This window comes from Musca autumnalis, unplaced genomic scaffold, assembly GCF_047663935.1.
Source record: "Musca autumnalis isolate F117 unplaced genomic scaffold, ASM4766393v1 scaffold_1, whole genome shotgun sequence".
Lineage (NCBI taxonomy): Eukaryota > Metazoa > Arthropoda > Insecta > Diptera > Muscidae > Musca > Musca autumnalis.
In genome coordinates, this window is record NW_027411644.1 from 46,990,499 (window position 1) to 47,003,753 (window position 13,255).

Consider the following 13,255-nt stretch of genomic DNA (forward strand, 5'->3'; position numbering starts at 1 on the left):
ATCACTAACAAATTTCAAGTTAGGTTTGATACTATGACAAAGAAGAAGCTTGCAATTTATCATGATGATCAGATAATATTTAGCTGGTTGCCCTATCCATTGATGAGAAATATGTACGTAGTCAGATAACAGCCTAGTGTAATCAGGAATCTCCCAGTTTTAATTGTGTGTAGAGTAACCATAATCACACTACAGGTCGCAGTTAGATTTCAATACTGGCAATTTTTTGCACGAGGTAAGGGTTTTGGTCAAGGAAGGTGTCCATAATTTTGGATGATGATCAGATAATATTTAGTGGGTGAAAGTGACCATAACTTTTGTGAGAAAAATATCAAAATTTAATTTTTAGTGTACATATTAATTCATGTGGACATATTCTAACAAATTACGAAAATGAAACTTCAAATGAAAATGAAACGAAATTGAAACTTGTTTATGAAAAACTACATTTACCTTCCATGCAAAAATGTGCAATCATGAATTCTTTATATCATGATAGATAAATTCCCTGAATTTTAATTGATGCAAATTACAATGATGAAATTTGTGTTTTACCATTGGTCAAAAGTGATATTGGTCGTTTATTCATTTCACCGCAAATCAAAATTTCTTTTGATATTTCTTTTTATACCCTCAGCCTTTAGGCTATGAAGGGTATATACACTTTTATACGGGCAAAATGTGCCTGGATGGAGTCAGTCTTGAACTGTTGAAGTGAGCACATCGTTGTGAAGTAAAGTGCAAGTGATCTAAAGTGATTGTGAAAAAACAAAGTGGCGGCAAAATACATATTTTGCAATATCGCCAAGTATTTAAAGACATTATATTTTCTTTTTGTCAAGAAGAAGAAAATCGCAACCAATAAAAAGAGATAAATTGTTTCAAACGGAGGACTAGGCAAATTGCCGAAGTCTCTCATAAGAACGAGAAGCGCATAGAAGGCGTTTAAACCTAAAAAATGGATGGTTGTGAACCAAAAAATGACCAAAGTAGCAAAACTACTGAGGTTAATAAAACTGAAAAGAAATCTGATAAAACCAAGAATCCTAAAAGGAAAAAAGATAAAAATAATGAAAATGACTCTGAGTCAGAAAGTGAAACTGTGGAATTACACAGAATAATAGAAGAACTTGTTACTGATAGGGATTATGCACAGTCCCGAATCAAAGAACTCGAAACTGAGATACAAATATTAAAAGAACTTTTAGCAGTGAATGCGAATGAAAAAATAAAAAATACAAATGAAAGTGCTCTTCAACAATTAAATGGAGTACCAAATAAAATTAACAATGAAATGGACACCCAAAATGTGTCAAATTTAAACAACAATGCCAGCACTGAAAATGCTAACGCCGATGATATTAGCCAGGGCTCAACTATGGTACAACGCCAAAAGCCGATACTAAAAGCAAAGAGAAAGGTCCGTGTTATTAAAGACACCGAAGCCGATATGGAAGTAACGCCATCGCAGGCAGACGTAAACGAACCAAGCTGCAGCAACAATGTTCCAGCAACATCACAAACAACCCAGACCACGGAGAAAACAGGTAAGGTCAGCCCCCCTCCAGTGTTCAAAATTTATAACAATAATGTTAAAGAAATAACAAATAAAGCTTTTCTCGAACTAGGACACAGAAATTTCACAACTAACCTAGCTAATAAAAATATGGTTACACTTAAAGTTAATAACCTAGAAGAACATAACAAAATAAGAAAATTATTGAATGAACTTAAATATTCATTTTATACTTATACTCCAAAAGAGGAAAAACCGATATCTTTATTTGTAAAAAGATTATCAAGCACATGGGAAGAGGAAGATATATATGGTTTCTTTAATGAAAAGAAACTTAATATAAAAATTTTAAAAGTAATCAAATTAAAAGGAAATAAATGGATTTTTAAATTAAGTCACGATTCTGATATTAAAGCATTCCGAAGACAGGAATTTATATTACAAGGTGGTGTAAATATTCAAAATTATAGAAGAAAAGGGCTAGTGCAGTGTAGAAACTGTCAACGATTTGGTCATGCTGCAACCAATTGTAGCATGGCTTATAGGTGCGTAAAATGTGGAAGATCGGACCATGCTCCACGCTGTTGTCCTATTCCAAACAAGGAAAATAATAAAGAAGAAACTGTTAGCACAGATCCATTAACAGGACAAATTAAAAAAACCATTGGTTTACCAGTCCATTGCGCTAACTGCAATGTAGACGGGCACGTAGCCAGTGATAAAAAATGTCCTACCAGGGCTATGTTAGTCGAAAGACTTTTGCAAAAGAAGGACGAAGTCCCAATTAGTGCATTTGAAAAAGCACCAGCATTTAATGCTAACGTGCCATTTTCAAATGTTACAAAACAAAAGCAACCAACAGTTGTTAATATAGCCAACTACCAGTTGGAAATAATAGGTCTAACCAACCAGCAGTGGTATATATGAAAACCCAAAATAATAGTGGAGAAAAAGCCTTTGAAATTTTTAACAATGACTGTAAGAAGTATATTGGTAAAGATATACCCACAACATTAAAAAAAATAGATGAGTACGCTAAAATGCGTACTCAATTGAAAACGGATGAGGAGAAAGCCCAGGCTATTCTTGGGCTACTCTTAGATCTCAGACTATCTTAAGATGGCTAAATTAAAAATTATATTTATAAATGCAAACTCTGTAGTATCTAGACACAGAAGACATTACTTACAGTTATTTATTCAAAAACAAAATCCAGATATTATATTACTAGCCGAACATAAGTTGTCAGCTAGAAACAAATGTTTTGTCAAACATTATACAACCTTTAGACAAGATAGGGTGAGCGGCCGCGGGGGAGGCACAGCAGTATTAGTGAAGGATTGGATCAAGGCAGAAAGAATACATGCAAATTTAGGTGAAATAGAGGGTACTGTGGTAAAACTAAAAGGCCTTTATAACGATATGATTGTCATGTCACTATATAAAAGACCACAGGAAAATTTAAGAGAAATAGACCTAATAAATATTGGTAATGTGATAGGATGTATGGACGCTATTATAGGAGCGGATTTAAATGCAAAAAATCCACTATGGGGCGGTAGCGACACCAATGTTAGTGGAAGAATTTTAAGTGAATGGTTGGATACTTCACCTAATTTATTAATAAGGCCCACAATGGAGCCAACTAGATGCTGTCCTACAGCACAGTCGTATATAGATATTTTCATAACATCGACAAATATAGGTATTTATGCATCAGATCCTACCAGAGGTGTAAAAACCCTGGACTATGACTCTGATCATAAAGCAATTTTAATAGAAATAGTGACTAATGGAATTGAGAGAAGATTGCAGGAGGAGTTTTACAACTTCAATACCTTCAATAAACAAATTTTTAATAGCAATTTGAATGAACAGCAATATAGACTTAATTTGCCAATTGATAGAAATGCATCTAATGATGAAATAGATAATGAAGTCGATACTTTGACCACATTAATTACAGATTCAATGGAGAAAAGTATGTTAAAATTTAAACCAAAGTATGGAATGTTGGCTGAGCTTCCACAAGAAATATTAGACTTGATTAAACAAAAAAAGACAATAAGAAGAAGAAGGTACAGGGTATTAGACCAAAGTGTTTACAACACACTTGGCTCTATACTCCAGAGACTCGACAAAATAATACAAGAAAAAATTAGAATTTTTGTGGAAAACTATTATACAAATAAACTAAAGCAAATAAAATGCAATGGCAACATGTATAAAGAAATTAAAAAATTTTGCAATATAGAACGTCGAAAAATATCGGACCTAAAAAATGAAAATAATGACATAGTATGCACTAATGAAGAAAAGGCGGAACTAATAGCTGAAGAATGTGCTAAAATACAGGCTAATTTTTACTTACCAAATAACCAAATAGAATGGGAACAACAAACACCAATCCTTAATTTTGATAATAATACAAAAGCAGATGGAACGTCTAATGGGAGACAAGCAATTAAATTAATCAAGGCAGAAGACATAGGAGCTGCATTATCCAGATTAAATAATAAAAAAAGTTGTGGAGAAGATTTAATACCTAACTTTGTACTTAAAAGAATAGATAGCAGGCTTTGGGGCCGTATTGCTATTATATTTAATCATTGTATTAATAATGCATACTTCCCCAAAAAATGGAAGTATGCAAAAATAATACCCATTTTAAAACCAGGCAAAGACCCTACGTCAGCCAATAACTATAGACCGATATCATTATTATCGAATGTAGGAAAACTTTTTGAAGTGTTCATTTTAGAAAAAATACAAAATCATGTTGAAGACAACAATATATTAAAAGATTTTCAATTCGGGTTTAGGAGAGGTTTGTCAACTATACATGCTCTCCTAACCCTAGCAAATAAAGTATCTGCCGGATTCAATAGAAAAAGCCCCACAATAGCGGTGAGCTTAGATTTTGAAAAGGCATTTGATACCGTGTGGCAAGCCGGTATCATCAAAAAAATGGAGGAAACCTACGGTTTTGAAAATTACCTAACAAGACTAATAAAAAATTATCTCTGTGACAGATCATTTTCGGTGCAAGTCGAAAATTCAAAATCTCGTCCGCATGAAATAAAAGTAGGGGTACCACAGGGTTCGGTCCTTGGCCCAGTCCTTTACAATTTATACTTGGCTGATATTCCACAGCCAAGCAATGATCAATTATTAATTACATTCGCTGATGATATTCTCATAGCGGCCACTCACCCTAAGGCTAAATTAGCCCAAAATAAAATAAATGAATACCTGAAAGTTCTTCATAACTACTTTGTTAAGTGGAAACTAAGGCTTAATGTCAATAAATGCAAAGCAATTATAATTAAAGGTAAAAAATCCAGACTCTATAAGAATGGAAGGAAATTTGTACCAAAAATAAAAATAAATGGTACAACAATAGAAACAGCAAATGAATTAAAATATCTTGGTATTATTTTAGAAGAAAATTATTCATTTATTAAACATGTCAACTATGCGCTAAGAAAAGCAAAAACAGGACTTCAAAAAATCTTGAATATTCTTAAAAGAAAGAGAGGCTTAAGCTGTCACATTAAAATGTGCATGTACAAGCAATTGATAAGACCAATAGTAACTTATGCCTTCCCCATTTGGTTTGGCATTTCGTCGGCCCAAATGGAGAAGGTCAGGGTTTTTGAGAGGAGGATGTTGGCGTATTGCCTTAATATGAAAACGAAAAGAATGGCAGATGGTAGTTTTAGAGCGCCATCTAATAGAGCCATATACACCAATAGCAAAACTAAACGTATTGACAAATTCATGACTGAACTAGCCCTGAAAATGTTAGATAAATGTAGTACACATGAAAATTCAATTATTAAAAATGGTATTATAAATGAAGAACAATTTATTAGATTATTAGAAAATGATGGGCATCTTTCACCCATGTGCTTGACACATCTTAATAATCACAATCTACTATTCAATGAAGAACAAAAAATTTTATATTATAATAGACGATATGGTACTTATAATCTAGATAACACGGTGTATAGTACCGAACAATTTTAATGATCAAAAATCATTTGTATATATTTGTAAATATTTGTAAATATTAGTTATTAATTAGAATTAGTTTTTTGTTTAATTATTAGTAAGTAAGATTACTCAAAATAGAAACAAGTTTTTACCCTTTTCTTGTTTACTTAAACAAAATTGAAATTGACAAAGTCAAATTAAAATGAAAATGATAACGGGGCTGACCTTCCTGATAACCTATACCGTATATATATTTTTATATATCAAAATTTATATTCCTTGAAAAAGTTTTTACTGTAAGGAACAACTGTAATGTATGTAATGTAGATTTAAAAATAACATTGTAAAACAAATGAAATGGGAAATAAATATACTTCGAAAAACTTCGAAAAATACAAAATGTGCCTCATCGAAATAATGGTTTTAGACCCCAAGTATGTTTGGACGAAATGTGTTTCAGACAATTTGGAGTCGATTGAGCAATGTCCGTCCGTCTGTCTGTCTGTCTGTCTGGCTGGCTGGAGCGCACGATAACTCTCGAAGGGATGAACCGATTCGGTTCAAATTTTGGCTTTCGTAATATTTTGTCCAAACTTAGTTTAAGTTCGAAGATGAGCTATATCGGTCCACTCCTTCCGGTACCTCCCCCACAAAAGTTCGAAAATGTTCGGAAAATTTGTACGCACGATAACTCTTGAAGGGTGTAACCGATTTGGTCCATACTTTGCCCATCGTGGAGCGTGTACCAGACTTAGATCAGGTTTCAATATGGACTCAATCGGTCCACTCCGTCGGGTACCCCCCACACAAAATTTTGGACAAGTTCAGTTTAGGAACATCTCTCGAATCGCTTTGATTTTTGCTTTAGCAACTTGTATTCACTGCCCTCCATACGACGGTATAAGTTTCATCAGGGGCAAGTCCATACTTCCTGAGAAAATAGCCTGAAAGTTGCAAAAAACCCCTATGACACCGTGTGAGGAGGTTGGAGGGCAAAATAACTCTCGAACAGGTCTGCCGATTCGGTCCAAAGTTTGGCCTTAGTAATATTTTGTCCAAACATAGTTTAAGTTCGAAGATAAGCCATATCGGTCCACCCCTTCAGGTACCTCCCCCACAAAAGTTCAAAAATGTTCGGAAAAATTGTGCGTACGATAACTCTTGAAGAGAGTGGCCGAATTGGTCCATACTTTACACATCCTAATATATCTACCAGATATAGATCAGGTTCAAATATGGACTATATTTGTCCACTCCATCCGGTACCTCCCACTCAAAATTTCGGATACATGTTCACTTTAAGACCTGCTTTCGAATCAGTTTGATTTTTGTTGAAGCAAATTGCATTGCTGCCTCAATTGCGATGGTAAAAGTTGTTTCAGGGGCAAGTTCATACTTCTTGAGCAAACATCCCTGAAGTTCTAAAAAACCCCTATGGTACCATATGTAGTGGCTGGAGATCCATTCTTTTAGTATCTCCTCCGCAAAACTTTTGATATTAAATCCTAATCAACATTTTTGTCGGTTCAAACGCCCAAAATTTTTAAAACTCCCTAAATACATGCGTTTTTTGGAAAAAAATTGTTTCAATATACACAGGCTGAGGGTATATCTCTGTCGGCAATGCCGACTGATACTTTTTTACTTGTTCTTTATACAAATTTTAATTTTTGAAGAAACATGTATGTATATGTACGAGTATGTAGCCAAAACGATTATATGTCCATTACAAAATAAGGAAAATAACACCTAACATTATCGTGTATATCTCTGGTATGTTACCTTGTGTATTAACTTATGTATTTGTTCCGTTCATACATACATAAATTAGTGGATATGTCGCAATCGTATAAAAGAAATTGCGTTAAAAACTAGTGACCAGGGGTAATGGTGTAGGGTATCATATAGTCGGCTCCGTCCGACCATAGTCCTCTCTTACTTGTTTTTAATATCAAACAAACTATGCAGATTATTTTCACCGGGATTCATACCTGTACATCCCTGAAAATTTCAGTAAAATCGGTTCCGTAGTTTTGTACATCCAACATATTTTAAAAAGTGGACGTTGCACAGTGCGAAATTGGGAAGTTTAGTGGAACTTTAAGGGATTTTCAAGGTCATGAAATTAATTAAACTTTTATTGAATTCTTTAGCAGAGTACTCCATAATGGTCCATAATCAGTTTGGCGATTTACTCCACGAAACGACTAAAAAATGCACTTTAAGTTGCACTTTTGTTTAATAATTTTTTTTGTGAGAAATTTATTTTTGGTTCATTAAAAAAATGGAGGGGCGCGGACAAACGGTAAGTCAGTATGCCATGATTTATTTTTCTTAATATTTTACAAAACAATTATGATATTTTACACTTTAAAACAATGCAAAAAAACCTTATTGTTTTCGTGCAATTTTAGTCGGAAAGAAGTGATTTTTTGAAGTTTTCAAAATTATAATTTTTTATTTTCCGTGGACATTTCAAAAGTGAGTTCCGTACATTCACGTGTTAAGATATATATAATCTGAAAGATTGGATTCTCCTCTGTTCGAAAAGCTATAAAACTGCTGCGGTATCGTGCGGTCTTTTGAGATATTCAAGATTTCTAAAAAGACTTGCATTTTCCAAAAGTGGAAGGTAAACGCGACAATGAACGCCATTGTTGACTGTGTTTTGAAGAAATGAACTCACTAATTCTAACAATGATAATTTCTGTAAAATTAAGAAACCTCCCGCAATTTTTCATAGTTTTGACCTCTAAATGTTGGTGATTTACATATAGTGCAACATTTTTAGATGCTGCGGTGCAAGTACCAAAATACGTTAAAAATTGTAAAGTAGTGCAGACCTGAACTTGATCTGAAAGACATTATTAACACAATTAATGGTACAGACCTGCTGAATGGACCAATAAACATTATAGATACAAATGAAAACAAAAAATATTGACATTTTACTCCTTAATAGGTGTGTAGGGTTGTGGGGCTTCACCCAGAAGTGGACCTATGTTGACAGCTTTTGTGTGAGGAGGTTTTTTATTCGCTAACATCTTAAAATTTACATTTGCATCAAAATCGGCTGCAATTTTTGTCTTTAACTTTTAAAATACCCAATATGAGGGAACCCGGCATGTGGGGGCTACTCCAAAACGCGAACCTATATTGAAAATATTTTGTACATAAGTTTTCTGTCCGCTGAAAACTCAATATACCAATTTGCATCAAAATCGATTGAAAAATGAATTTTAAACGTAAAAACGGCAGCCACCGTTACATGAGCGCTACAGGAAACCGCGGTTCTATGTGGCCCAATTTGAGCCCCACACTGTCCACTAATATAAGAAACATTTGTGCAAAATTTTAGGAATCTACACCTTTTCCTTTAAAAGTTATTACTAAAGTTCCGCTAAAGTGCTCATATTTTGCAGTGTGCGTTGTCGAGTCTTTGGGTCCCAAATAAGTACGTAAGGAGACACAACCACAATTGTCTCGCAAATTAATTTCCAAAGCGACACACTCGTAAGTATTGCAAATATAGAATTCGAAATTTGGAATTATGATAACTGTTAAAGTGTACAATTGATATATGGGGTAGTTTTAGTACTTATGTTTACGAAAAGTACTAAATGGTACTAAATTTGGATTATGGTGAACGTATAGAGCTAGAAACCTGAAATTTGGCATTAAGATTACTGACGGAGTATAGGATTGCGATATGGGGTAGTTTTCGAAATTCGTACTTATGGTTACGGTACTAAGTTTGGTACAATTTGGATTTGGGTGAGCAAATCCAAGTTTGGAATTAGGATTACTTATGGAGTGTAGGATTGAGGTAATTATGGAAATTCGTAGTTATGGGTAAGTACTAAATGGTACTAAATTTGGTACAATTGGGTTTGGGTGAATAGATAAAGCTGGAATCCTAAAATTTATAATTAAGATTACTTATGGAGTGCAGGATTGAAGTAGTTTTGGAATGGTACTAAATTTTGTACAAGTTGCAGCTGGAATTCTGAAATTTTGAGTTAAGTTTATTGTTGGATTGTAGGATTGAGGAAGTTTTGGAAATTATGGGTACGAAAACTACTAAGCTGGAATCCTGATATTTGAAATTAAGATTGCTGTTGAAGTGTAGGTTTGAGGTGGTTTTTGAAATTCGTACTTATGAGTACGGAAAGAAATAAATGGTATTAAACTTTTATCAACTTGGATTTGGTTGAACGGATAGAGCTGGAATCCTGATATTTGAAATAAAGATTACTCTTGGAGTGTAAGTTTGAGTTCGTTTTGGAAATTCATACCTATGTGTGCGAAAAGTATTAAATATGGTATAATTTAGATTTGAGTGAACGGAGAGAGCAGGAATCCTGAAATCTGTGATTTATATTACTGTTGGAGTCTAGGACTGAGATAGTTTTGGAATTTCGTACATATTATTACGAAAAGTACTAAATGGTACTAAATTTGGTACATTTTAGATTTGGGTGAACGGATAGAGGTGGACTCCGAAAATTCGGAATTACTACTATTGGGGATAGTTATTGAAATTCGTGCTTTCATACGAAAAGCATTAATGGTATTATGAATAGAGATGGAATTCGGAAATTTTGTATGATACCCGATGTTGGTGTGTAGGGTTGAGATACGGATGTGGTTGTGGCACATAATTTGGTTGAAATTGTTAATGTGTAAAGAAGTAGAGCTGAAATTGTGAAATTCGGTATTAAAATAGCAGTTTGCATTTAGAGTGGAGATAGAGAGAAAGTTTTGGAAATTCGAACTTACATATGTATATGAAAAATACTAAATCGCGGTTGGGATATAGTTTTGGATATAAGGAAGTAATTTTTGAAACTAATACATATTATTTGGTGTTGCATGAAGGGATATAGGTGGAATTTCGGATTGTTGTATGAGGATTTGTGTTGGCGTTTAGATAAGGATTTGTTTAAATGCATACAAATTCTAAAATTAGGCTGAGGACAGGCTGATTTATTGAGAAATACCAAATGTACTAAATGGTATTAAATTTGACGTTGGGTGAAGCTGGAATTTAATAATTAGTGTGTGAAAAGTACAAAACTGCAATAAAGTTGGTATTGGGCTAAGGAATAGAAGTGGAATTCAGATTTATTATTTATTTGTCAGGTTCATTGTTAGAGGTGGCCGTACAATAAGTGTACTAGAAGTATTAAATAATACTAAATATTGAAGCAATGGTATTGAGTGATTCCATAAATGAAATTTGTTATGAGAATCACTGTTGAGATTGGATCAGAATGTTTATTAAAATCCGCCTTTAAATGTATGAAAGGTTTCTACATGTAATACCATTGGCATTGGGTGAACAAGTAGAGCTAAAACTGAAATTTTTTAGTTAAGGTCCTGAATTTTAGAAATTGGTTTCTAAATAATATACTGAAATCAAAAATTCAAACGTATCGTTTCAACAAAATTGTAATTGTTTTGTTTTCTATTCTGAACGTTATAGTAAGTTCATTAAAAAAGAGAATAAAAAGGCCTAAAATAAAAGGTCTCAAAAATTAAATGTAATATAGGGTAACATCTTTTGAATAAGGGTTTTCTACATTTTGAGATCACAAATTCCAAAATTCGGTTGGAAAATGGGATAAAAAATGTGGATAAAATTTTAAAAATAATAAAACATTGACTGGAATTTAAAATGTAGGCCTCTGTTGAAGTGCAGAGGCGCGATAAGAAGGTCTTTTTTTGAAATTCGAACAAAAGGTGTACGAACAGTACTTAAATAAAATTAAATATCAATTCAAATAGGTATTAGTACATCAAATTTTTCAGTGTTCACCATATAAAGATTGTTTATTTGTATATTATTCCTTTTCCGCATACGAAGTAGCGGGCATTTTGCTAGTAAACTCATATAACAAAAGTTGTGGACATAGGTCCACGTTTTGGTACAGCCCCCATATAACGGTGCCCCTCGATTTACGGTATTTTTGACGTTTTTAGCTACATTTTCAGACCGATTTAGCTATAAATTGACATTTAGGGTTCTTAAGTGTCAATAAACTTATATTTGGAATAGCCCCCATATAACGTTACCGCACGATTTCAGGTATTTTGACGTTTTAAGTCACATTTCTAGACCGAATTAGCTATAATTTGATATTCAGGGTTCTTAGTGACCAAAAAACTTATATTCGAAAAAATTATGAACATAGGTACATGTTTTGGTATAGCCCCATATAACGGTACCTCCCGATTTTCGGTATTTTGAGATTTTTACCTACAAGTTTTAACCGAATTAGCTGTAATTTGAACATTTGACATTTGAAGTTCTTAGTGGTCACCACACATCTCCGCCAAAATTCTCTGATGTTTGGGAAAATGTGTCTTTTGTTTGCAGGCAGGTCAAGTTCGATGATGGGCTATATCGGTCCACGTTTTGGTATAGCCCCCATATAACGGTACCACCGATTTACGGTATTTTGATGTTTTTGGCTACATTTTCAGACCGATGTGGCTATAATTTGACATTTAGGGTTTTTAAATGTCAATAAAGTTATATAACAAAACTTGTGGACATAGGTCCACGTTTTGGTATAGCAACCATATGACGGTGCCCCTCGATTTACGGTATTTTGACGTTTTTAGCTACATTTTCAGACCGATTTAGCTATAAAATGACATTTAGGGTTCTTCAGTGTAAATAAACTTTTATAACAAAAGTTGTGGACATAGGTCCACGTTTTGGTATAGCCCCCATATAACGGTACCCCCGATTTACGGCATTTTGACGTTTTTAGCTACATTTTCAGACCGATTTAGCTATAAATTGACATTTAGGGTTCTTAAATGTCAATAAACTTATATAACTAGTGGACATAGGTCCATGTTTTGGAATAGCCACCATATAACGTTACCGCTTGATTTCAGGTATTTTGACTTTTTAAGTCACATTTCTAGACCGAATTAGCTATAATTTGATATTTAGGGTTCTTACTGACCAAAAAATTTATATTCGAAAAAATTATGAACATATGTAGGTCCATGTTTTGGTATAGCCCCATATAACGGTACCTCCCGATTTTCGGTATTTTGAGAATTTTACCTACAAGTTTTAACCGAATTATCTGTAATTTGAACATTTGACATTTGAAATTCCTGGTGGTCACCACACCTCTCCACCAAAAATTGTCAAAAAAAGGTCGATGTATTGATTAAACCCCCATATAACGGTACCCCCCGATTTTCAGTAATATTATGATTTTAGCTACAATATTAAACCGAACTAGCAGTAATTTGATATTTGTAGTTCTTACTGTCACAACACCTCTCCATCAAAAATTGTCAACATAGGTCCATGTTCGGATATAGCTCCCATATAACGGTACCTCCCAATTTTCAGTAATTTTGCAATTTTAGCTACAATTTTTAACCGAACTTACTGTAATTTGACATTTGAAGGTTGTAATGGTCACCACACATCTGTATCAAAAATTTTCAACATAGCCCCAATATAACGATACTTCCCGATTTTCGGTGCTTTGAGGATTTTACATAAAATGTTTAACCAACGTAATTCCATGTTTTGGTTAGCCCCAAAACATACCTCCCGATTTTCCGTACCTTAGCTTTATTTTTTGGACGAACTTTCTGTACTTTGAAATTTAAAAGCCAACAAAAATTCTGCAACAAAAATTGTTCATTTAAGTTCATATTTTCGTATAGCCCACATACCTCCGAACTAGCTGTTAATGACATTTG